The 25,839-nt window shown below is 41.4% G+C and overlaps 1 long non-coding RNA gene across 1 annotated transcript in view; it reads right to left on the bottom strand.

The window, feature by feature from the left end:
* Positions 1–6,497: 6,497 nt before the first annotated feature.
* The window catches only part of LOC138784825 (uncharacterized), a 60,856-nt gene continuing 41,514 nt past the window's right edge, over positions 6,498–25,839 (bottom strand). Inside the window, exon 3 of the long non-coding RNA XR_011361954.1 lies at positions 6,498–6,581. This is a non-coding gene — a long non-coding RNA (uncharacterized lncRNA). The remainder of the gene's footprint in view (positions 6,582–25,839) is intronic.

The raw sequence follows: 25,839 nt of genomic DNA, 5'->3' as shown, positions 1-25,839 counted from the left end.
CTTTTACACTGGGTTGGCAGTCAAGGTGGAAACCGGAAGCAGATAGGGGGCATAGCTTGATGACATTTTCTATGCGTATGTAAGAGGATGAGAGAGAGAGAGAATTGTTGGCAAGTGTTATTGAAGGAGGCTGGCCACATTAAAGAGAATTAGAAAGAAGTCGGGGGGGGGGGGCAAAAATCATTATGGGCAGGGGGGAGGGGATATAGAAAAAAGAAAATATGCTTACTTGTCCCCGAACCCACACTGTGCCGCATCACCCGGCTCCTGTACCCTGCTGGGTGTCCTCTTCTCCCAAACACCGGTTAAAGGTTACAAGCGGGTGGGATTTAGCCTGCTCAGCCAATCTATGAGTGCAGCGGTGTCCCGCTCCAGTCATAGACTGGCTGAGCGGGGCATCCCTAAACAGGGTCATGACATAGCCAGAGGGGAGCTAAAAAGACAGCTGACTGGGGTCCAGAAGCGGGATGCGACGCTGCATGGGCGCCGGAACAGATTAACATGACTTCTTTTTTGGGATCGCCCACCCCCAGCTTAGAATAATGTTTTGGCCCAGCGCCGGATTTCCCCTTTAAGCATCAGTGGAGGAAGGACATTAGTCCTGAACCTTTGCACAAGCCTTTTGGCTTGGAAGAAAAAGGAATGGTTTGTGGGAGCCCATTTCTTTTCAAAGAGGGTTTGCATTCTCATGATCTTTGTGTTGTACACTGCACTTTTTGAGCCCATACATTGAGCTAATAAGAAAGATAAAATGTACAGCCTTGATAATAATAATAATAATAATAATAATAATGTTAACAACATGGAGAGAAAAGAGCTGCTGTATCTCACACCTATGGCTGACACTAATGCCTCTCAACTACACTTAAAAACCAATGCCAGGATGTTGGCATATAATTTGATCAAACCATATTGCCTCATGTACCACGTGCAGGTCCCCTGGATCACATGAATCCCTACACTAAAACAGCACTGTGTTGGTCAGCGACCACTAACCTCAAATAGAGCACAAGCAGGGAAAGGAGGCCATGGAATGGCCCTGCAACCCCACTGTCACAGGACCATAACTGGCCACCAAGCTAATAACAATATATTTAAGTGACCCCTTCAGTCAATATCCAACTCAGTTACGAGTCTGATGATATGACCAGGGAAATACCAAAGCCAGATATCCATCCACAGACAGCTGTTTCGGGGTGTAGCCCCTCATCGGTGTGGCGAAGGATTCTGACTAGGTGGTAGCAAAGCCAAGTAGACCTAGTAGATTATTTGCAGTTTACAGACAGAGCCATAAAGCAGCCAAAAATGTAAAAAGAAATAAAAACAACTGAATTCCAAAAATATTCCTATTAATAATAGGGGAACAGCGGCTTAAACTCTTAATGAATTGAAAAAAAAATGTTAGAGTCTGTTTAAAAAATAATGCCTCCATTGCTGTCCCCACAGAACTGCTGTCTGATGAGAAAGTTCTTTCAGTCGTCAAATAGATTTCATGAATTTTAACAAGTTCCTTCGCGGAGGAAACTACAATGTGCAACATTTGTGTATTGTCCCCTGGAACCTAATTGCAGGGTAGGTGACAGAGCCGAGACGTATACTGTCTAAAGTTCATTTCTTATTAATTGCCTCACAAAATAACATGTTTTCTGCCTCTTGTGGTATGTGTGTGTTTTAATTTACCAGGAACTATAAAGTAATGGTGTCACTTGCATCGTGCTGATCAAATGTAAAAAGGGGTTAGGACGCCGTACAATAGGCATCAGTAAGCTACTGTGAACTACTCAACCGTGGCTAGTGATTTTCAAAGATTTTTTTTTCTTTTTGCCAAATAGAGGGGCTTCCTTAACAATTATTTTGTCAGAATATCCTTATAATTAGGGGAGTAAACTGAGCCCGGATTAGACTGCCATAGACTGTGCACAGTTTTCCTATGTTTAATAAATACAATCTATTTAGCGAAGGGCTGGTGTAACCCGAGGAGGGGTTTAAATTGCAGCTTTTGACTCCAGATTTCTCCAGGGTGTTAACATATAGTAGTTCTAGGATTTTTGTTATACAGTGGTACCTTGGTTTAAGAGTAACTTGGTTTAAGAGCGTTTTGGTTTAAGAGCTCACAGTTTTTCAAAATTGTGACTTGGTTTAACCCCTAGACGACCATGGACGTAGGGTTACGTCATGGAAGTCTGTCCCCAGACGACCCATGACGTAACCTTACGTCATGGGTGTTATTCCCGCTATGAAGCGCGCTCCGGAGCGGAGCGCGCTTCATAGGAGGTGGGGGCCGGCTGCAGTGAGCAGCCGGGACCTCACCGGTAATGACACGCTGCAGCGATCGCGCTGCCGCGTGTCATTAACCCCTTAAACGCCGCGATCGCGGCGCGACCGCGGCGTTTAAGTGTAAGTGACAGGGGGAGTCACCTGTCACTTACCGATCGGGACCCCCGCAGTGTGACTGCGGGGGTCCCGATCAGTAAAACGGACTGCAGGAGGTCTCTCACCTGCCTCCGTGCGGTCCGATCGGCGATCTGCTACTCTAAGCCTGCACAGGCAGGCTCAATGAGCAGATCGCCGATAACACTGATCAATGCTATGCCTATGGCATAGCATTCATCAGTGTAGAAATCAGACTAATCTATGTACAAGTCCCCCAAAGGGACTTCAAAAGTGTAAAAAAAAAAAGTTCAAAACACTATTACACTACCCCAAAACCCCTCCCCCAATAAAAGTCTAAATCACCCCCCTTTCCCATTATATAAATAAAACATATAAAAATGAATAAATAGATAAACATATAATATACCGTAGCGTGCGTAATTGTCCGATCTATTAAAATATAACAAGCGTCATTGCGACCGGTAAACGGCGTACACGGAAAGAGGGGAAAAAGTGCGCAGATTACCGATTTTATGTTACATTATATATTAAAAAAAATCAATAAAAAGTGATCAAAACGTCCGATCTTCACAAATATGGTATTAATAAAAACTAGAGATCATGGCGGAAAAAATGACACCCCATACAGCCCCATAGGTGAAAAAATAAAACCGTTATAAGCGTCACAATAGTCCCATTTTATTAATATTTAATTGCCAAAAAAAAGGATTTCATAAAAAAATATATATATAACATTAGAGAATCTGTGTAACCTGCATATGGTTGTGTTCGGACTGACCTATAGAATAATTGTATCATGTCGCTGTTACCATATAGTGCATAACGTAGACACAGGAACCCCCCAAACGTTACCATATTGCATTCTTTCTTACGATTTCACCTATTTATATCTTCATAAATAATATATTTGGAATTCCATCATACATGTTATGGTAAAATGAAAGACGCCATTACAAAGTACAACTATTCCTGTAAAAAACAAGCACTTACATGGCTTGTAGATAGAAAACTGAGAGTGCTAGAGCTCTTAGAAGGGGAGGAGGGAAAAACGAAAGCACTAAGATCAAAATTTGCGCGGTCCACTGGGTCATTTTGGGCCTGGTCCTCAAAGGGTTAAGAGCATTGCTTTGGTTTAAGAGCTCCCTGTACTGGGTTGGAGGGCGAGTGGAGAAGGGGCATGGTCTGCATAGTGTGGTCTACAGCCCAGTACTCTGACCCAGGAAGTCTCCCTTACCTTCCAAATCATAGCAGATCCACTTCAGGCTGGGGCTCACATCAGGGGACAGGACTGTGGAGGTAATCTCTCCATAGCTGTAACCCCTCTCTCCCGGGACAGAGTGCTGCATGTATGTGCCCACATATGTCCTGCTCATTCCTTCATGCCCCCTGCAGTCTCTGTCCACCCTTGTGTTTCCCATCCTCTCCATTACTGTACAGTAACTTATAATATCACATATTCTGCTGTTTCTGAATGTTTCTTTCATCTGTTTCACATGTTATTCAGAATAATAAATTATTATATTTGGGGTGTGGAACCAATTGTCTGCATATCAATGATTTCTTATGGGAAAATTTGCTTTGGTTTAAGAGTGGATTTGGATTACAAGCACAGCCCCGGAACGAATTATGCTCGTAATCCAAGGCACCACTGTATAAATATAGAATGGACTTTGTGTTATTTTATGCAGTTTGCCATTTTGTGTAGGATGGGTAACTTTCCGTTCTGGTATAAAGCAAGAAAGTCCTGCAGCACTCCTCAATGTATAGGAAGGTGGGTGCCAAGCGGTCAGCACAAGGGACCAACAGTGCTTGGTATATAAAAAGGTAGAAAACCGCAGCACTCAAAGTAGAATAAAAAAAATGTGATGTGATATTCCACCCAAAACTTGCGACGTTTCGCTCCCACACTGCTTGAAAAAGCTCCCAGTGTGGGAGCGAAACGTCGCAAGTTTTGGGTGGAATAAACATCATGTTTTTTTTATTCTACTTTGAGTGCTGCGGTTTTCTACCTTTTTATTTTCCGTTCTGGTAGAGATAATGGCATACTAACTCCCTATCATTGGAGATGAGTGAACTCACAGTAAGTTTGGGTTTGCACGAATGCGAACACACAGCATTTGAATCTGCCTGGAGAAGATGGATGCAGCCATTGGGGGGCTGGCTGGAAAATGTGGATGCGGCCATAGGTCTCCGCTTGCAGTCCATGCTCCTGCCTGCTTGTTAACCATGCTCCCCAGCTGCGTCACACCTCTTGCCCCCCCTTCGGCCCCTGTATCCTCTTCTGCTCTGCTCTGCTTTTGCTCTCTCAGGCCAGCGTAAAAGCCAGCTCTGCTATGTCTTAAAGGGCCAGTGCCCTCATTATTGGTTGCCACATTTCCCTGCCTTCCAATAAAGACTGCCCCTTCCTGTCCCATGTTGCTGGATCTATTGTGCTCATTGCCAGAGAATGCATTCCTTGTTACAAAATTTATTATAGCGTACCAGACCTCCTTGCTAACGTCCTTGACTCTGTTCCTGTTTGCCTCCTGCCCTGACCTGTCTGCCTGTCCCCGACCATGTTCTTGCCTCTCATCTCTGTACCTTGTCTCACCTGACCACTAACCCAAGGAGGTCGTGCCAGGGGTTGCTACCTTGGGGTCGTATGTCACAGCCAGTCTATCCCACCTTGTGGCAGGCTCTGGTCAAGACCAGCAGCCCCTTAAAGCTCTATTACACGGGCCAATCTAGAGGAGCAAGCGAGCGCCAACCTGCTTGTGGCAAGTTTTATTACATGAACCAACAATGAGTGGGTAAGAGTATGGGGGTCGCAGGGAGCTGCAGGAGGGGCTCCGCGGACAATCTTTAGATCATCCGGAAGGAAGTAGCAGCTGTCTGCTGACATCGCTCCTGTTACACAGAGCAACGGCCAGCAGACTGTCGCTATTGTTTAAAATTTTTAAAAGACAAGGATCATCTGAGATCTTGCATGTCGGCTGATCATTGCCTTTTAACAGGAGCTATTACATCAAGCGAATATCATCCGTAACGGACGGTAATTTGCCAAATACGGCTAATAAATATATGTGGCTAATAAATACTGAAATATACTCAATAAATACCTACAACACTTTTAACGTTTTTCAGCACAAAGGATTTATGATCACATCCAGTAAAGCCAATAGCAGAATATGTTTTCATGCCAATTTCTTTCCTTACATTGATAGATCTATATGTTTTATATTTTATATGAGAGGATATTAACTAGTAATATGTATAAGATGCCATATACTCACATTTACATCATTTCTGCTCATATCATCTACCGTTCTACCGATTAATTTGGGATCTGTAAACCCGGCCAATTTTCTTTTCATATCCAGTGAATGTCATGTTTGTTCTCTATTACATGCTGAAATGACAACCGGAGCAGATGTATGGACACCTGATGCCCAGGCTTGATCATGCACTTTATGCTCAGAGATTGTTTTTTTATTAGGCTTGCTGCTGAAAAGATTAAAAACATAAAAAAACATTGGATTATTATATTTTATTACTCATTATTCCATTACTTATAAGACATAAAGTTGTAAAATGTTATTTATAGTATGGACATGAGCTACAACTTCAACTCCAGTCTACAATTTTAAAGGAAATCTGTCACTAGGTTTATGCTGCCTTAAATGAGAGAAGCATGGTGAAATAAATGCTAAACAGATTAGTGTATTAGTTACATAATTCTATTCATCCGTTCTTCTAATATGCAGGAGAATAGGATTCTTGCCACACCCCTCCCACCGCCTTCCAGCTGCTGATTGACAGCTAACTACCTATACACAGCATGGATAGATAGCTGCCAATCAGCAGCTAGTGGGTTGAGTTTTCTGCTTCTCTTGAATATCCAGGACTACTGGGCTGCACATAATGCACATAATGGAGAGGACTACTTATTGTCCATGTTATTCAGGAGGATATTTCTGCATCAGCTGCACAGAACAATGTAAGTGGTACATCATTCTGTTCAGCTTCTCTGTCACTATTTTATCGTACCCTTAGATAGGACATAATAAAATAATATATTAAGAAAACCTTGTATTGTTGAAGAAAACCTTGTAAAGTTGTATTCCCACCTCTGGGACTTGCACCTATCCCGAGATCAGGGGCTTCTGACCTATTCTAGCTACTTATGGCAACTGAGATGGCTGGAAAATCTGGAAAACAGAAGAATGGTCTGCTTTACATACAGTATATTGCATAACACCCATTAACTTTAATGGGAGTTTAGAGCACCACATGCTATTCTGGAGTATCTAGAGGTACTTGCCATATTCTATTTTTTAATGATCTCTCAAGTCCAATTTAAATGCTGTAGACAGCTTTTTCTTTTGTGTAACTTAGGCAAATGTTCTGTAAAATTATTTACATAGGAAAACACGACCATTTTAATCTTATTTATGACTCGTTTTGCGGTCTATGACTATTAGCGCCCAGACACACTAATTAATGGAAAATTTCAGAACAATAACTTACAAACAATGAGCTGCATTTTCCTAAATATTTGGAAGCTCACTAAAGGCAACAGGATCCTGTAATAAACAAAATGTCATTTTTACTCAAGAAGCATTCGCGGAAAAATTGGAAGGATTTCGGTCTAATCCAAAATAGATTGAAAAAGACAACAGCTGTTTCTTCATACCTAAAGCTTGTGTAATTGTTTTAAATTCTGTAATTTTATTTGTCTGGCACAATACTTTACCGGGAGCAGAATTCACTCCTAGTAGAAAGCCACATGGCTACTTATATAAGAACGAATGGATTCTTCATTCGTATGTAAGGTATAGTAAGCCTGAATGGAGAGAAGCGTTAAAAGTAAATCACACCAGGGGCCCCAGACCTAATGGAGCTTCTTCAGAAAGCCCCTTATATAAGATATTTTATATACATTTACATGGTATTGACCATAGCGTGATCTCTTGTGCTGTTGAGTCTGGCTAAATAAATGTGTACAAGCCCAAATGCAGTTACTAGCCGACAATGTCTGGGCCGTGATAGTGGATGCACCCGCTGTTGTATACCGCAGGATACTGACTTATACCTGTGACGTCCAGCAATAACACTGAAGATGCGATCAAAGTTTAAAACTTTCAAAGTTCAAACAAAAGTCAGATAAAAAAATGGCCATGCAGATGGTCCATAGGAAGTTCAGCCGCTAAGAGAACCTCAAAGACACTGAAACAAAGCTACAGAGAAGCATTCAATCAGGTATCTAGTTGGATTGAAGTCAATTACACTATAGGATGAAAGTATCAAAACAAAATAGTTCTAATACTTTTCCTACCGATAAAACAGCAGGAACGGGTGATTTTTTTAAGATATTGCGGAGGGAAGTTGAGTGGAATGAATTCAACGCTGGCCTCCTTTGTATTACAGTATCTTCACAACTCTATTGTGCCTGTAATGCTTTGATCCAGAGATCAATATATCTGTTAGAACTGACCTCATTGAGAGCGTCTTATGCTGGTGCTTTTATTGTGGGAGAGTGCAGCTGTTGGTATTTTCTACGAGAAGGGTTTGTAGAAAAAAAAAAAAGAGAAAAAAAATCTTGAGAAAAATCTCCATTTTGACTGGTTACAATGTAGATGTGGTTGAAATAGGATTGGACTAAAATAGCCTACTGTAAATTTAGTAACATACGTTATTTCCTATCGGGAAGGTACTATCTTGGATTTACCCCAATGCCATTGAGTGTACACTGGTCAGTAATATAGACTTGGGCACTATGGCAGTAACTTGGTGTTTTTGACATGATCTTCATGTCCCAGCATTCTTAGCTCTGCTGACTATAGAGAGCAGGTTTAGAATATGAAGGGGAAATAAATAACTCTTACTCCAAATTAGAGAGAGTCCAATTGTTCGAATTCCAGTGGCTGGAGTTGGAAGCAGTCCTAGCAAAAATTCCTAGACTTCCTAGAACTACATCCAACTTCTTTGGCCACCCGTATTTAAATGTTGAAGGACTGCTTCGTATAAACGCAGCATTAGTTGCAAAACTCTTCTGCCTGTTCCTAACCTTGCCTTGAGCCCATGACCTACACCTATGATGCAACTGGCCATGCCTGGCCCTTAGGTGCCTTGTACAAATTTCCTGTGGTGAACTGGACCAGCCATTTAGTGCAATGGGACCACTCTTGGGATGAGAACTGGTACCCTATAGCAGCAGAAATCTGGCTTCTGTATCCTGGATGAAGGGTAAAAACCTAGGAGGGAGACTGAGACTACTCTCCTGAATAGGGCTTGAAGCCACCCAGGTTGAGTAAATGGTTAAGTCCACACCTGTTCCTTTGTTACATAACTTCATTGAGTACGGATATTCTGTTTTCAAAGGTCCATGGCAGTAGACAGCAAAACAAGTGGCAAAAATCTAAAAGTATTTTCTATAGCAACAACTTCTTCTGCAGCGCTGTACATAGCTTGTCACCACTCATCAGTATGTAATATCTGTATGTCTTTGGAATACGAGAAGAAACTTGAACAGAGCGTTCATTTGAACAGGAGCAGAGGGGCAATATTGTACACTATGTCTAATACAAATGAAATTTTATTATATGCGTCTTTAAAGGGGTACTTCACAGGAAAAAATCTATATAATGTATTTTTAGATTAACTGTTTGCAGAAAGTTATACAGATTGGTAAATTGCTTTTATTTCCAAATATCAAGATTTCTGCAGGAAGAGGTGTATTTTTTTCCGGTCTGACACAGTGCTCTCTGCTACCACCTCATGTCCATAAATTGTTCAGATCAGGAAAGTTTTTCTATGGGAATTTGCTACTGCTTTGGACAGTTCCTGACATGGACAGAGGTGGCAGCAGAGAGCGCTGTCAGACTCGAAAGAATACACATGCAGGATATACAGCAGCTGATAAGTAATGGAAGACTTGAGATTTTTAAAGGGGAAAAATCAGCAGGTTAGACTAATCTAACCTGTTGATAGCCCCGTATTGTGCAGAAGACGCCAAGGATGAAGGCGTGTCTCTTACCTTCCTCCTCAGCACCGTTCCAGTGCCGTTTGTCATTTGCTTCATGGTCCAGTAAGACAATAAGAAGCACTGCCTACCCCCATATTGATCATCCGGTCTGCCCCAGGACGACCTACTACATTGATTATCACTAAAAAGGGGCGGCCGTCCAGGGGAAGTCCAGCACTATGGGGGTGGGGCAGTGCTCCTAATGGGCTTATCGGACCGTGGAGTAAACAACTAACTGCACTGGAACGGCCTTGAGGACGAAGGTAAGAGACATCCCTTCCTCCTTGGAGTCCCCTGCTTGATAGGATTCATCTAACGTGCGGATAGTTCCCCTTTAAATAGAAGCAATTTACAAATCTGTATAACTTTCTGCCAGTTGATTTAAAAACTCTTTTTTTTTCTTCTCTAGATTACCCCTTTAAAATGATTTCTTCTTGTTGTCCAAATAAATCTCAGTCAAATCTTCTAGAAGGACGAAATATTCTCATGGCGTGGGGGGGGGGGGGTAGTTGATGAAAACTTTACGAATATTTTCTATCGACAGATTCCGCAGAAATGCTTGGTCCCTTGGGCATTAATTAAAAAACTAAATTGTACAAATCAATTTACAGTTCATCATTTTAAGTAACGGGAAAGTGCAGAGTTTTGTGGCGGTGAGAAAGGTCCTTATTTAAATGAATTCAAATTAGATTGAGATTTCATAATGAGAGGATCAGTTCACGGCCTTGTACGGTAAATCAACCAGCGTCTTGTTTGATGTTAAATTGATAGAAATGCACCTTCATCCGGCCATGTTTGTTATCTGGGGAAGTTACTGCGGCACGCAACCTTTTCCACATTCATCTTCCTGTCTATGAGCAATTATTGCCCAGGTATTAGTCAGAATATGTTCTCTTGGATGTTAAGTGTCATTGAGAACAATTAGACTTTTTTAGATACTAGGAGTTTAGGAGAAGGTTGGATTTTTCTGTTGATCTATCTGACGAAATTGAAATTTGTGAAAAAAATAATATGAAAACAAATATTGTATTTTCCAGCATATAAGACTTTTTTTAACCCAAGGAAATCTTCTCAAAGATATCTGATGTTTTTATAAATTTTTATTTGGTGTGCGTTGGAAGAAGGGTAGTCTTATACTGCGAGTATATCCCAAGTTCTATATTTTAACTGGAAAAAATTGGGAGGGGGGGGGGTGTCTTATACCCCCAGTCATCCAATATGTTGGAAAATACTGTATGTAAACATATGAGAGATAAAGTAATATGGAGAAGAGTTAGAATATGACTCTTTTCTGCTATGAACCACTTACCTTATATGACTATAATCCTTTCTGTTACTTATATAGCACTTACAATGTAGTTTTCCCCTAGATAACATAGGGTTAGAGGGACAATTTATTTGAATTAAAGAGGTTCTCAGATTAAAATCTACTTGTCCTCTAGCCACAGGATAGGGGAAAATTAAGAGATCGCAGGGTTTCCAACCTTCGTACCCTCGGAGATCTCCAGATCGACCCCCGGCTCTTTTGTTTTGAACACAGCTGCGGGTATGACACGTGACCCCCAGATCTATTTATTTTCTTCATGGACCCGCCAGAAGCCGAGTGCTGTACTCGGTTCTCTCCAGCTCTGTTCATTCTCTAAGGAGCCATTGGAAAGAGACAAGTGCTGTACTTTCCGACTGCTCTATAGAGAATTATTGGAGCTACCGGTCATGTGGCGACCTGCGTCTATTCAAAACAAAAAAGCCAGGCTCCAATCTAGAGATTACGGGGAGTATGGGGGTATGACCCCTCACAATGTCTTATTTGTCCCCTATCTTGTGGATAAGTGACAAAGACATTTTATTTGAAGAATCTTTTTAGGAAGACTTTGTAGTAGCTTTTGGAGCTTTGGTCCTATTAAATGGGTTGGTTATTAGCCGATAATTGATCACTCACTTTTGACATGTCAAAAAAATAATCTGCCATCATCCGTACATCTCCCCATGTAATAAGAGACGTGCAGCCAATGACTGGTTAATGCTGGGGCCAAATGAACAAAATAGTGATTATTCGTGTAGCCCTGGCTGCACAAGTATCAAGCTGTGTACTAGGGTCTGGAAACAATTGCCTATCTTGGAGATTGGTGCTTGTTTACAGAACCATCTAGTACAACCTTTATTTTTAGCTCAAAGAAGCTTGGCATTAGAACAAGTGAAGCCTTCTATTATTCTTTCTTAGCACTATTCTGGCTGAGATGTGTTGACTGTTTTACCAAACCTCTGTGAGCAGGTTGATATAAGGTTATGTTTACATCTGTGTTGTGGATTCCATCATTTTTTATGGGAACAATAGACCTGAATGCAAAACTATTTTTCTTACAAATATGACAGACAATTCAGCCAAACCTGATGGACCCCATTATAAGTCAATGGGATCTGTCATGCGCCAAGAGTGAATTATGCAACAGATACGGAAATGCGCCATGTTTTCTGTTTATAGCGGAGACTTAGTTTGTCATCTGTTTCTACCGCTGCTTTGTCATAAGGAGCCTTGACTAAGTTTAATGAAATCTTAGGGTTCCATATAACTTGGTTGGGAAACAATGTCTTAAGCAAATGAATAGTGTTGAGCGGACTTGCAAAACTGCTCAGGTTCAGCAATATTTTACGAACCCAAATGCTCACCATTTCACTCCCGGCATCTGAAGAACTTGGATGCCACCCTAGGGCTGCCAGGAAACCATGAATACAGCCTATGGCATCATTCACATGTCCAGTGTTTTTCATGGAGCATGATTTTGTCTGCTCCATGAAAAACAGTCTGTTGACTGCATTTGTATGGATGCGCTGGGTTGGGGGTCAGGAAGTGCCGGTATTGTCCAGGGGCAGAGTGGGGGCTGACACGAGTGGGGAGAGACGGGAGCAGTGACGGGAGCAGGGGAGATGGAATCGGTGAGAGACAGGAGTGGTGAGAGATGGGAGCGGTGAGAGACGGGAGTGGTGAGAGACAGAAGCCGGGGAGGTGGGAGCAGGTGACAGGAGTGGGGGAGAGATGGGAGCGGTGACAGGAGTGGGCGAGACAGGAGCTGGTGACAAGAACTGGGGAGACGGTAGAGGGTGACAGGAGTGGGGGAGATAGGAGATGGTGACAGGAGCGGGGGAGAGACAGTAGCAGTGACGGGAGCGAGGGAGAGACAGTAGCAGAGACGGGAGCAGGGGATATAGGAGCGGTGAGAGACGGGAGTGGTGACAGGAGTGGGGGAGATAGGAGCGAGTGACAGGAGCGGGGCAGATAGGAGCGGATGACAGGAGCTGGGGAGATGGGAGCGGGTGACAGGAGCTGGGGAGATGGGAGCGGGTGACAGGAACGGGGGAGAGACGGGAGCGGTGAAAGGAGCCGGGGAAATAGGAGCGGGTGACAGGAGCTGGGGAGATAGGAGAGGGTGACAGGAGTGGGGGAGAGACGGGAGTGGTAATAGGAGTAAGGGAGAGACGGGAGTGGTAATAGGAGTGGGGAGAGGCATCCGTGTCGTGATCTGCACTATGACCTGTCCTGTTTTTTCATGTCAACGATCACGGCAATGATGGTATGAATTCACACATAGGATTTAATGGTACCCAAAATCGTCTGTGGTTGCAGGTCCACTTACAATTTTATGAGACATGTAATCAAGGCCTTAGAATGTATCCATGTTCTCTAGGACTCCCTAGGGTGGCATCCAACTTTTACAGACACAAGAAGTCAAATACCAAGCTATCAGGTTCGGAGAACATTGCTAAACTTGAACAGTTCTGCAAGTCTGCTTAACACTACATACGAAGAATAATTTTAAAAAGTTTGCTTATAAAAAAAAGTTTTTAAGACAATCTTTCTCCGATTATTATTCTGACGTAGGAGAAATCAGCTCATATTATTGAGTATCAGAGTGTTGGTAACCGCAGAGAACTTCCACTCCGTTGTAATTGCCATGCCCTTGTAAATTATCACAAATTCTTTTTCGTCTTCCTTCGCCGGTGTAATCGACATAATGCTCACTAATTTCTCCGGCACTTTCCTCTTCTGCACAGTAAACAGAAGGTCTTTATCATTATACTTCAAAACAACGTAATGAAATGAATTTTATGGATTAGACATCAACAGCATAAGAAAGCCATAATCTGAGTTTAGACTATAAATACATGTTGTCAGATTTCCATTATCTCACTGAACTGCGGTAACATTATGAAAAGAAAATCCTGAATGCACGATCCCTTTATTATTCACCTTGCCATGTAACTATTATCTCATAAACAGGCAGTAAAAGTCTTCGGAGAGAATTCTCTGTAATACAGGTGATATGTTTCGGTTCATGACAATGATTTGTATCCCTAAATCTGGGTAAGGCCTCGGAACATGGCTCTTGTTAAGGCTTCAGTTTTTCTGACTGTAAGGGACAGTTCACATGGAGTAAAACTGGTGGAATCCCGCCAGCCTCCGTGTAATACAGGCAGTCTATGAGAGGGCTTGTGCCTCCTCTCTCCGCACCTCTCAGCTTAGAAGAATTGACATGTCAAGTCTTCCACGTGGAGAGAGGAGGCACGAGCCCTCCCATAGACTTCCTGTATGACACAGAGGCTGGCGGGATTAAAAGGGTACTCACGAAAATCTTTTTCTTTCAAATGAACTGGTGTCAGAAAGTTATATAGATTTGTATTTTACTTCTATTAAAAAATCTCAGGTCTTCCCATAGTTATAAGTGCGCAGATTACCGATTTTATGTTACATTATATATAAAAAAATTTTTATAAAAAGTGATCAAAACGTCCGATTTTCACAAATATGGTATTAATAAAAACTAGAGATCAATGACAAATGACACCACATACAGCCCTGTAGGTGAAAAACTAAAACCGTTATAGGCGTCACAATAGGCCCATTTTATTAATAATTGCCAAATACGATTTCACCTATTTATATTTTCATAAATAATATATTTGGGATTCCGTCGTACATGTTATGGTAAAATGAAAGAAACCATTACAAAGTACAACTATTCCTGTAAAAAACAAGCCCTTACATGGCTTGTAGATAGAAAACTGAAAGTGCTAGAGCTCTTAGAAGGGGAGGAGGGAAAAACGAAAACACTAAGATCAAAATTTGCGCGGTCCACTGGATCATTTTGGGCCTGGTCCTCAAAGGGTTAAGGGACCAAAAATTCAAAACTTAGAACGAACAAGATACTGCGGTGGGTGGGCGATATAGCTGACGGCTGAAGGCCCTATTCCACAGAACGATTATTGTTCATAAACTCGCTCCAACAACCGCTCGTTAACAAAATCGTTATATTGTCGTTCAAAATGGTTTTTCAGCATTACGAAAAAAAAATCGTTGGTCTTTGAAAGATAATTCGCTAATCGGTTCCTAAAATTAGAAATCTTTCAGTCGTTCGTAAAAAGGTTTAAGAAAAGTAGGTGTGTCGTATGGTCATGATCACCTGGCGAATGTTTTAAACGACCATGTAACGACCCCAAAATAATTGTTACAGTTCATATATCGTTCACGTTCCCATGTGTGTTATGTGTTATCGTTCGCTAAAAAAAAATTGTTTAGTGACCGTTAACGAGCGGTCGTTGGAGCGAGTTTATGAACGATAATCGTTCCGTGGAATAGGGCCTTGAGCGATCGTTTGGCTGTTAGTTTTTGAAGTTGTATGGCCATCTTAACCCAATTGAGCATCCTGATGCTCGATCATGCAGTATGCTCAACCGAGCATGCTTGCCCAACACTACCAGGGACCTGGGAGGGGTATGGGCTGCCACAGAGGATAGCTATGTCCACTGGATGCTGTCTACATTGACACTTACATGCACTGGACCAGGTGCACTGAATATTGACTGAACAACAACCCCTGACTGGTGAAAGCCTAATGGTCCTTTTACACGGAACGATTTATCGTTCGAATTTGCACGATACCGATCGAATTCGAACGATAATCGTACGTGTAAACGCATCGAACGATCAAGCGACGAGCGAGAAATCGTTCATTTTGATCTTTCAACATGTTCTCAAATGATCGTTGATCTTTCGCAAAAAATTCGCAGATCGTTCAGTGTAAACAGTCTTTCAACGATTTCACCTATGTGTGAGATAGGCTTAAGCGATCGCAAAACAATTGCAAAACGATTTTTCAGTACGATGTATCGTTCCGTCTAAACGCTGATCATTATAAAAAAAACATCGATCATTCAAAATCGTTAATCGTGCGATCGGGCGAATTATCACTCCGTGTAAAAGTACCATTAGGAGACATCTATAGGCTTATACTAAAAAAAACATATTAATCAAACAAAAAATGTAATAGCCGATATTCCACCCCAAAAATACATAGATGGTATATGTGGGGGTATCCTACTGGGTGCTACAACAGCAAAACAATATATATATACCTACAAAGAAATACTGTGCCCAGATGTCATATAATCACAAAAGAATTTTACTGATCACAAACAAAAATTAATATAAAATGCAATAAAATCACAAAAATGAATCAGAACAGATGATTACAAAAAACACATGGGCAAGGTGCATGTACTGAAGTGCCGGCATATAACAAAGTGTGCAGAAATGCAAGAGTTATATGGTACATTCGTTTTACGCATTATTACTCTCTCTTCCTCAACCTCTCTCCAGCCATGCCCGCTCCTCATTCCTCTTCTCTCCATAGACTTCTATGGGTAACATTAAAAAAATGCCTATCATTTCTCTGGCACGGCAGGATGGTTTGTGAAAATATGTATGTTGTCCTCTTCTAAAGCAAGCGGTCAAAGAAACTGAAGTCTGATGGACCATTGGAGCAGACGTTTCACTGCATGGGAATGGCGCTGCGAAGGAAGGTAAAAGACATATCTTCCTCCTCGGTATCTCCTGTGCAATAGGGACAGAGCAGTAGATTCTACTAACCTGTGGATAGTTTTCCTTTAAATAGTAATCCGTGTAGGGATAAAGAAAAAAAAAAGTAAAAAAAAAAAAAAAAAAAAAAAGAGAAATTTCAAAGTTTAAAAAATAGTAGAAAAAAAACAAATAAATAAATAATAATAATAAAAAGAGTAAAAATGAGCTAGTCTGTAAGGACTTTTAAGGCCTGGACATTAACCTCTTAGGAACATATGCTGTACCCGTACGGCATATATTCGCAAGAGTGGTTTAGAGGGGGGCCCGACTGCTATCTGCAGCACAGGACCGCGGCTTTTAGCGGGAGTGGGCCAATTGCATCTAACAGTGTTATTTGCAGCATTCCCTGGTGTCTATTGGCGGGATCCCCCCTGCGCGATGCGATCGCGGAGGGGGATCCCTTGGTCATTATGACGCTGAAGCCCGACCCGGTATTCTATTGCAATGGTCTGCAGCAGGCCAAAGCAATAGAGAACCAATCTCATGGATTGGTGCTGTGTTATACAGCGACACTGATCTCTATTAGAGATCAGTGTAGCTGTATTAGAGGTCCCCCAGGTGGAATAACCCTAACCCCAGGAGGGCTTCTAATTAATGTATAAGTGAAAAAAAAAGTGTTTCTATAAATTTACCCCTATCCCTATCTCACCTTTTCCCATTTTATAAATAAAAATAAATAAATAAACATGTTTGGTATCGCTGCGTGCGTAAATTTTAATTAATTTATCACATTCCTGATCTCACATGGTAAATGGCGTAAGCGCAAAGACCCGCCAAAGTGCAAACATTTCTCATTTTTGGTCGCGTCAGCAACTTTGTAATAAAAATTGTTGAAAAAGTCCCATATATGCAATCAAGGTACCGATAGAAAGAACACATCATGGCGCAAACAATGATACCTCAATCAGCCCCATAGACCAAAGGATAAACGCGTTATAAGCATGATAATAGAATGATTTTAAGGAACTTTTTTCTTTCTGTAGAAGGTTTTATTTTTTTAAAAGCCACCAAATAATATAAAAGTTATGCAAGTTAAATATTGTTTTAATCGTACCGACTTGAGGAACATATATAACATATCAATTTTTCCACAGGACAAACGGCGTAAAAACGAAAAAAAAAACAAAGAAAAAGAATTGTGCTGTTTTTTTTTTCAATTTCACCCCGCATATAATTTTTTTCTAGTTTTGCAGCATGTTTTATGCAAAAATTAAGTCTGCCATTGCAAAGTACAATTAGTGACGCAAAAAATAAGGGCTCATGTGGGTTTCTAGGTAAAAACAATGCAAGTGCTATGGCTTTTTAAACACAAGGAGAAAAAAACGAAAACGAAAATTGTCTCTGTCCTTAAGAGGTTAAGGGGTAAATAGATATGTATGAGATATATAAAAAAATTAATTATTTACATATTGTTTATTGTTTGATAATCCTTATTTAGAGGCTACAATGTCCGTTTTGAATACGTTTATTATTAATTCTCGTATCACTTTTCAGAACTGCCACAAACTCAGTTCAGTCCTGACGCTTTTTTATAACTTTAAATGACCTTTTTAACCCCTGAACATGGCCGCAGTGTAATTATCAGCTGTAATATTCTTTTACTTGTTACATACAAAGACGAACCAACCAGTTCTGAGGATCTCACATTCGTTTCTACCATGCCAAAAAGTGACTTCACATAGACTCTGCTAAACCAGTGTCAAATAAACAACATGAAAGGCCTTCATGGTAGATCAGGCCGCGGTCTCATCGCTCATTATTCCGGGTTTAATCCACGCTGCTCATTCTCCAGACGTTCTTAGGGATTAGAGTCCTTGCTTTTACAATTCATTTTTTCTTCCCTCCTAAAGTCTCTGCCCGAAACTTCTTCTGCGTCTGCATCACATATTAGGCAGTGACCTGAAAATCTGGACATGCTAAAAACTAAAAACAACTTAGTTCTGAGAATAATGTTGAAGGCTTTATATAACTGATGTGCTGGAGAAGCGCACAACCTGCTTTCCCCCCACTGTTTGGACAGGCTATTGCAATTTACAATGTGGGCGACAGCGTTTTTTTTCTGGATTACCGTCTTCCCGCCATGGACACTCTGACATTCTCATATATTGAGCTCATATATAAAGCTTTTATATTAATTAGTTTTCGGCTTTTTTTTTTTATATACTAAATACGGTTATAAAAAAAAAAAAAAAAAATCTATTTAATAGAAAACAATTTTCTATTTATCATCAGGGGAGTACATAAAGCAGAGTCCCGTAGGGGTTGTCCAGCGAAAATCTTTTTCTTTAAAATCAACAGGTGTCAGAAAGTTACATAGATTCATAATTTACTTCTATTTAAAAATCTCGAGCCCGCCTATATTTATCAGCTGCTGTTTGTCCTGCAGGAAGTGTCATATTCTTTACAGTCCGACACGGTGCTCTCTGCTGCCACCTCTGTCCATGTTAGGAACTGTCCAGAGCAGGAAAGGTTTTCTATGGGGATTTGCTACTGCTCTGGACAGTTGCTGACATGGACAGAGGTGGCAGCAGAGAGCACTGTGTCAGACTGGAAAGAATACACCACTTCCTGCAGGACATAAAGCAGCTGATGAGTATGGGAGGACTTGAGATTTTTTTGTAAAAGTAAATTACAAATCTATATAACTTTCTGAAAACTGTTGATTTGAAAGAAAAAGTTTTTCACCGGAAAACCACTTTAAAGTAAAACCTCATTTGGATAGAAGCCACCCTGAATAGAAAACTGTCAATGTGTGAATGGGGCACAATAGCAGATGTGTCAACCAGTCAGCTTAAGAAATACGTTTTTCTAAATGTTTCCACTTTTTACAAGCAAGCTGAGGAAACTACACCAAACATACATGAGACTCCCTTACACTATTATACCACTAACATCTGAGACATCTTGCCTTTTCTATCTTTTCCCATGATCCTCTAGTCAATTGTCTAAACTCTTGTTTGTTAATTTTGTAGGGCCTATGAAGAAAGGATTCTTAAAGGGGTTATCCAGCGCTACAAAAACATGGCCACTTTTCCCCCTCTCTTGTCTCCAAATTAATTGCAAATCACACCTGAGCTGGAGACAAGAGAGGGGGAAAATTGGCCATGATTTTGTAGCACTGGACAACCCCTTTAAAGGAGAAGTCCAGGGGATTATAAAAGCCGACAGGGGCAGGAGGGAAATTGATTACAGATACTAACTTACCGCTCCCTATGCCACAGTGAGCATCAGGACTGACCACTCCACGACCCGGCTGATGGACTGGCCGCTCAGCAAGTAAGTGAATGGGGTGGGACGGCGCTCCAGTCACTGATTGGCTGAGCGGCCAGTCCATCAGCTGGGATAGGCCTTCCCGAGTTGTGACGTCATCAAAACTTAGTGGAAAGTGCCTTCAAGCAGGGGGTCCCGAGGCTGGTCCCACCACTCCCCACGGGCACAGAGAGAGGTAAGTGTGTACTTATAATTGCCCCCCTGCCTGCTGCCAGTTTTTACAATCTGCCGGACTTCTCCTTTAAGGTTTCTTACCTCCCACGGAAACAAAGGGGGACCCCATAGTAATGGTATATTCTTTCTCTACAGTTTATAATACCTTGTATTGGGGTGGGACTCCATCATAACAGTATAGTCTATCACTTTAGTTTATGATACCTTGTATTAGGATGTTAGGATAGGCCCTCATTGGAACACTAAAGTACATCCCTATAGTTTATGATACCTTGTATTAGGATATGACCCCATAATAACAGTATGGTTTATGTCTATAGTTTACAATACCTTGTACTAGGATATGATCCCATTGGAACACTGTAGTATATTCCTATAGTTTATAATACCTTGTATTAGGGTGGGTCCCCATAGTAACTGTATGGTCTATCTCTATAGTTCATAATACCTTGTATTAGGGTGGGTCCCCATAGTAACAGTATGGCCTATTTCTATAGTTCATAATACCTTGTATTAGAATGAGATCCCATTAGTACACTATACTATGGGGGATATTTATCAAACCTGGTGTAAAGTGAAACTGGCTCAGTTGCCCCTAGCAACCAATCAGATTCCACCTTTCATTTTCCAAAGAGTCTGTGAGGAATGAAAGGTGGAATCTGATTGGTTGCTAGGGGCAACTGAGCCAGTTTCACTTTACACCATGTTTGATAAATCTCCCTAAGGGTGCGTTCACACCTACAGGATCCTCGGCAGATCTGCAGCAGATTTGATGGTGCAGATTTGATGCTGTGTTCAGTTATTTAAATGAAATCTGCTGCGGATCCAATAAGTGTGAACATACCCTAAGGGTAGCTTCACACACACTGTATTGCTGCGGATTTTCTGCTGCAGTTCCGCAGTTGATTTGATCTAAATAACTGAAAACAGCTTCAAATCTGCATCATCAAATCTGCTGCGGATCTGCTGCAGATCCGGTGTGTGTGAAGGCACCCTAATAGAGAGTAGGGATGGAAGAAAAGAGCACATCTATAGGTTGTCATATGATGAATGGACACACCTTCTCCTCGTATGTCAGAGCCGTGATTAATGCTGCGATCATCTACAAAGAACTATGATGGATTCCATGATGGTAACCTAATTATGGGGAGCTATTTTGGAACAATTAAATGGTTCATCATTTGCAAGTCAAAATACTTCATTTCTACTTTGCGCTCTCGGCAGATCTTTCCTGCAGTTTACGTCTCAGATTAATCAAAAACTTCTCATAGAAATAGCTCCATCTCATGCCGTCTGGAAAAAAAGTGTTTATTAGCCTGTAACAGCCATATCAAATCTTTTAGAATTTGTATAGCATTTTTTAAAATATAATTTTCAAACTGTTTAGAGGATTTAAAGAGAATCTGTCACCCCCTTGACAATAGTCATTACTTACATATTGAAGCTGACCATGAAATTTTGTCCCGTATTACACCCCTGTCAATTGCTGACAAGGTCATTGGGACTTTATTTAAACCAGTTGCCTGAGCATCTGCATGTAATTTCATTCTTTTTAAACATATTCCAGTACTTATCAACTGCTATATGTCCTGCAGTTTATTCTTTTCCTACAACGGTGTGTACTACTCCCTTCAGAGGACAACACAAACAGGCTCTAACCAGAGAAGAAAAAGAAGTGGGAGGCGGCGTTGCACAACTAAGCAAGAAGATAAGCACATTAGAGTCTCTAGTTTGAGAAACAGACGCCTCACAAGTCCCCAACTGGCATCTTCATTAAATAGTACATGCAAAACACCAGTGTCAACATCTACAGTGAAGAGGCGGCTGCGGGATTTTGGGCTTCAAGGCAGAGTGGCAAAGAAAAAGCCATATCTGAGACTGGCCAATAAAAGAAAAAGATTAAGATGGGCAAAAGAACTCAGACATTGGACAGAGGAAGACTGGAAAAAAGTGTTGTGGACAGATGAATCCAAGTTTGAGGTGTTTGGATCACAAAGAAGAACGTTTGTGAGACGCAGAACAAATGAAAAGATGCTGGAAGAATGCCTGACGCCATCTGATAAGCATGGTGGAGGTAATGTGATGGTCTGGGGTTGCTTTGGTGCTGGTAAGGTGGGAGATTTGTACAGGGTAAAAGGGATTCTGAATAAGGAAGGCTATCCCTCTGCACCACCATGCCATACCCAGTGGACAGCGCTTGGTTGGAGCCAATTTCATCCTACAACAGGACAATGACCCTAAACACACCTCCAAATTGTGCAAGAACTATATACAGCAGAAGCAGCAGCTGGTATTCTATCATAGGTAATGGAGTGGCCAGCGCAGTCACCAGATCTGAACCCCATTGAGCTGTTGTGGGAGCAGCTTGACCGTATGGTTCGCCAGAAGTGCCCATCCAACCAATCCAACTTGTGGGAGCTGCTTCTAGAAGCGTGGGGGGCAATTTCTCCAGCTTACCTCAACAGATTAATAGCTAGAATGCCAAAGGTGTGCAATGCTGGAATTGCTGCAAAAGGAGGATTCTTTGACGAAAGCAAAGTTTGATGTAAAAACAATGTTATTTCAAATACAAATCATTATTTCTAACCTTGTCAATGTCTTGACTCTATTTTCTATTCATTTCACAACGTATGGTGGTGAAGAAGTGTGACTTTTCATGGAAAACACAAAATTGTTTGGGTGACCCCAAACTTTTGAATGGTAGTATATATACCTAATTTACAAATCTATTTAATTTTTTTGTCACCAGTTAATTTTAAGAAAAAAAAATATCACCCCTTTTATGGTAACAGCCTGTTATCGTTGTGTAATGTGTTCTGCCATACTCCTCAAATAGTTCCCCAGATCCCATTCTGTTAAAGTAGCTATGGGTTATGCATGAAAAACAAATCCAATCCATGGAGGCGACATCTTAAAATTTACAGAGCTTAAAAGAGTATGAGTATGCAAAGGATAGTGCATAACTAAGAGATTGTAGGAGGCTGACCAACAGGAACCTCTGTAATCTTAAAAGGGTACTCAGACGAAAATCTTTTTCTTTCAAATCAACTGGTTTCAGAAAGTTATATAGATTTGTAATTTACTTCTATTTAAACATCTAATGTCTTCCAAGTACTTATCAGCTGTTGTATGTCCTGCAGGAAATGGTGTACTTTTTCCAGTCTGACACAGTGCTCTCTGCTGCCACCTCTGTCCATGTCAGAAATTGTCCAGAGCAATCGCAAATCCCTATACAATGTCTCTACTGCTCTGGACAATAACTGTCTTGGACAGAGGTGGCAGCAGAGAGCACTGTGTCAGACTGGAAATAATACACCACTTCCTGCAGGACATACAGCAGTTGAAACCAGCTGAATTAAAAAAAAAAGATTTTCACTAGAACAGAGGCCCTGAAATCCCTGCAGAATAGAGCTCTGGGCAGCACATAGACGCAGCTCCAATAATTCTTTCAAGCAGCTTTCAGCTTTTTTTTGGTGGCTCCATAGAAATAATGGTGCTGCCTGAGACTCTAGCCTCTCCCTGTTTTTGTGATGGCAGGGAGCCTCACCGGTAGGACAACCTGTGACATCTTAGGTTTGCCCTATCCTGTGCATACTCTGGATAGGGCATAACTACCATAGAGGGAAATACCCCTTTAGGGTGCAGGTTTGCAGAGAAATCTGCTGCAAATCCATGTAGTGTGAAGGTCTATGGGGTTACATATCCGCAGCATACATTACCTGCTTGGCGCCGTGGCTGTGTGTGAGGCTCCCGTCTCCCATTGGTCCCCATCAGCCAATCAGTGCTGCCGTGCACTGATTGGCTGATGGGGAGAGAGGGCAGCCTCACACAGCTGTGGCGCCGAGCAGGTAATTTATTCTGCGGGCCGGTGCTGTGGGCGGCGGGATGCGGAGGTGTTAAAGGGGCCGGGTCACATACAGGCAGTGGAATGAAAATTCTGCTGCGTGTATGTGACCCATTCAGCTTCACACTACCAGGATCCGCAGCGGATCCAGTGCGTGTGAAGACACCTTTAAAGGATCTGTTGCTGATATCACAGGATGCCTTCAAAGCTCTTGTGGAGCCAATGGTGAGTGTTTTGAAACCTTTGGTGCCATGTGGGAGGAGCCTACCTAACGTTATACACGAGATCTTATTGGTCGATCAGTGTATGTAGGTCGGTATATAGATAGATAGGCCGTATGGCAATTAGATACAGCAATCACATTCGTGAATAAGCCTTAAAATAGCTTTGTGTATCTTCTAGTTTGGAAGAAGCCATAAATATATGTGTGGAAAAGAGAAATATGTATATTCACCAGAATATACTAAATATTTTGCATCAATCCTTGTGTTTTGCAGTTCTTCCAGTTTAATGAGCCGCATATGGTAAAAAAATTGTTTTTGCATTGCCGGCTTTGACATTTTTTCAGTCCCTATTTGGATGGCGGAGATGTCTGACAGATGGTAGGTGAAACGCATCGAGAAAATGCTGCTTAGAAATGATTTGGATTACAAATCTGACTATGATTTGGCTTATGAGGAGATGGTTTCTTTTCATATTAGTGAACTGACTCACTCGGTTAACCAGATTGCAGCAAAGTGTGAAAGAACGCGAAAAAGTTTTACTTTCCTCGCTAAGTTTTTGTTACTTTACATTGTTTGTTCTACTGTTCAGATCGGAGATTTAATTATATTTTACATAAAGGAAGTTTATCCATGAGGACAGAGGAAAGAGATGTGTATGGATATTTGGGATGTTATAGTGGGGTGTGGGGGGTATGCTGTACAAACAATGGGCTGTGGTGAATATGGTTATGTTGTATTATTTGTCCCTGGTATGGTGGTATTATTGGTTGTTTTATGTAGTATGTTTTTATGTAGTAACCATAAGGCAGTGTAATCTAGTCACTGCAGTGGTAATATGTGGTTCTGGTGTGGAGGTATTATTTTATTTCCCTAAAGAGACTATGTCAATAGGTTCATGTTGCCTTATGTAAGGGTAGCATAAACTAGTGCCAGAGAATTAGAACAGAATGATGTATAACTTGCATTGTTCTGTGCAGCTGATTTGGAGATATCCCTACGAACAACAAGGACAATAATTAGCTCTCTCCATTATGTGCATGTACTCAGTAGTCCTGGATGTTCATGAGCACAAGCACATTGGCAGTTGTCTGTCTATACTGTGTATAGGCAGAAAACTGTCAATCAGCAGCCAGGGGTAGTCATGCAGCCTGAAGACCATTCTCCTGCATATCAGGAGAACGGCTGAACAGAAATATTTAGGTAATATATTGTTGAGTCACTCGATAATGCTCGGAAGAATAAACTTAGTGACATATTCCTTCCAATGATAGCTTGCTCCTCTGATCAGTGGTGATTTCCTTTCTTCATCCAGAAGTTTGGGTCTCCATGGATATGAACACGCAATGAGACCGAAAAATGCTCCACCCCCATTTTAATGCAACGGGGGTTATGCGCTTTGCCATGTTATTGTGTGTTTGTATCGTATCCATAGACAGCAGAAATTATGGATGGAAAGAAGAAATTGTCACTTATCCAGCAGCCAGTCATCACAACAGATACACTTTAAGGAAATAAAATACGGCACTGAGTCAAGATAAAATTGCCATATGTAGCCTCTAGGGAAAAGCGCAAGTCTAGCATTCTCTGAACAGTCAGCATTTGATTACCAGTTGTTGAATAAGTTGGATGCAACCCTAGGGAGTCCTGGATAACATGGATGCAGCCTATGGCCTATGACTGTATCCATGTTTTCCAGGCAGTCTTGGGGTTGCATCCAACTTCTTCAGCCAACGGCAATCAAATGGCGAGACTTCTGGGTTCAGATGGACTAGAGCATGCTCGAATTGTTCTCATCTCTAATGATCTTACAACCTGTAGGCATATATTCAAGATTGGTCTCCTCAATCAAGGGAGCAGTTTGAGAAGTGAGATTCCACCTAATATATTACCGCCTATCTGTGTATACAGTAATATTGCTTTGTCTGCAACCGCGGATATATTGTGCAAAAATGTGTACTCCATACTAGTCAGATTTAATACATGTCTAGAGAATACTATGGTTTTCTTCATAGAAATG

This window comes from Dendropsophus ebraccatus, chromosome 2, assembly GCF_027789765.1.
Source record: "Dendropsophus ebraccatus isolate aDenEbr1 chromosome 2, aDenEbr1.pat, whole genome shotgun sequence".
In the NCBI taxonomy this organism is placed as follows: Eukaryota; Metazoa; Chordata; class Amphibia; order Anura; family Hylidae; genus Dendropsophus; species Dendropsophus ebraccatus.
Note: the sequence above shows the minus strand (reverse complement) of the source record. Positions and strands in the feature narration are given on the sequence as shown.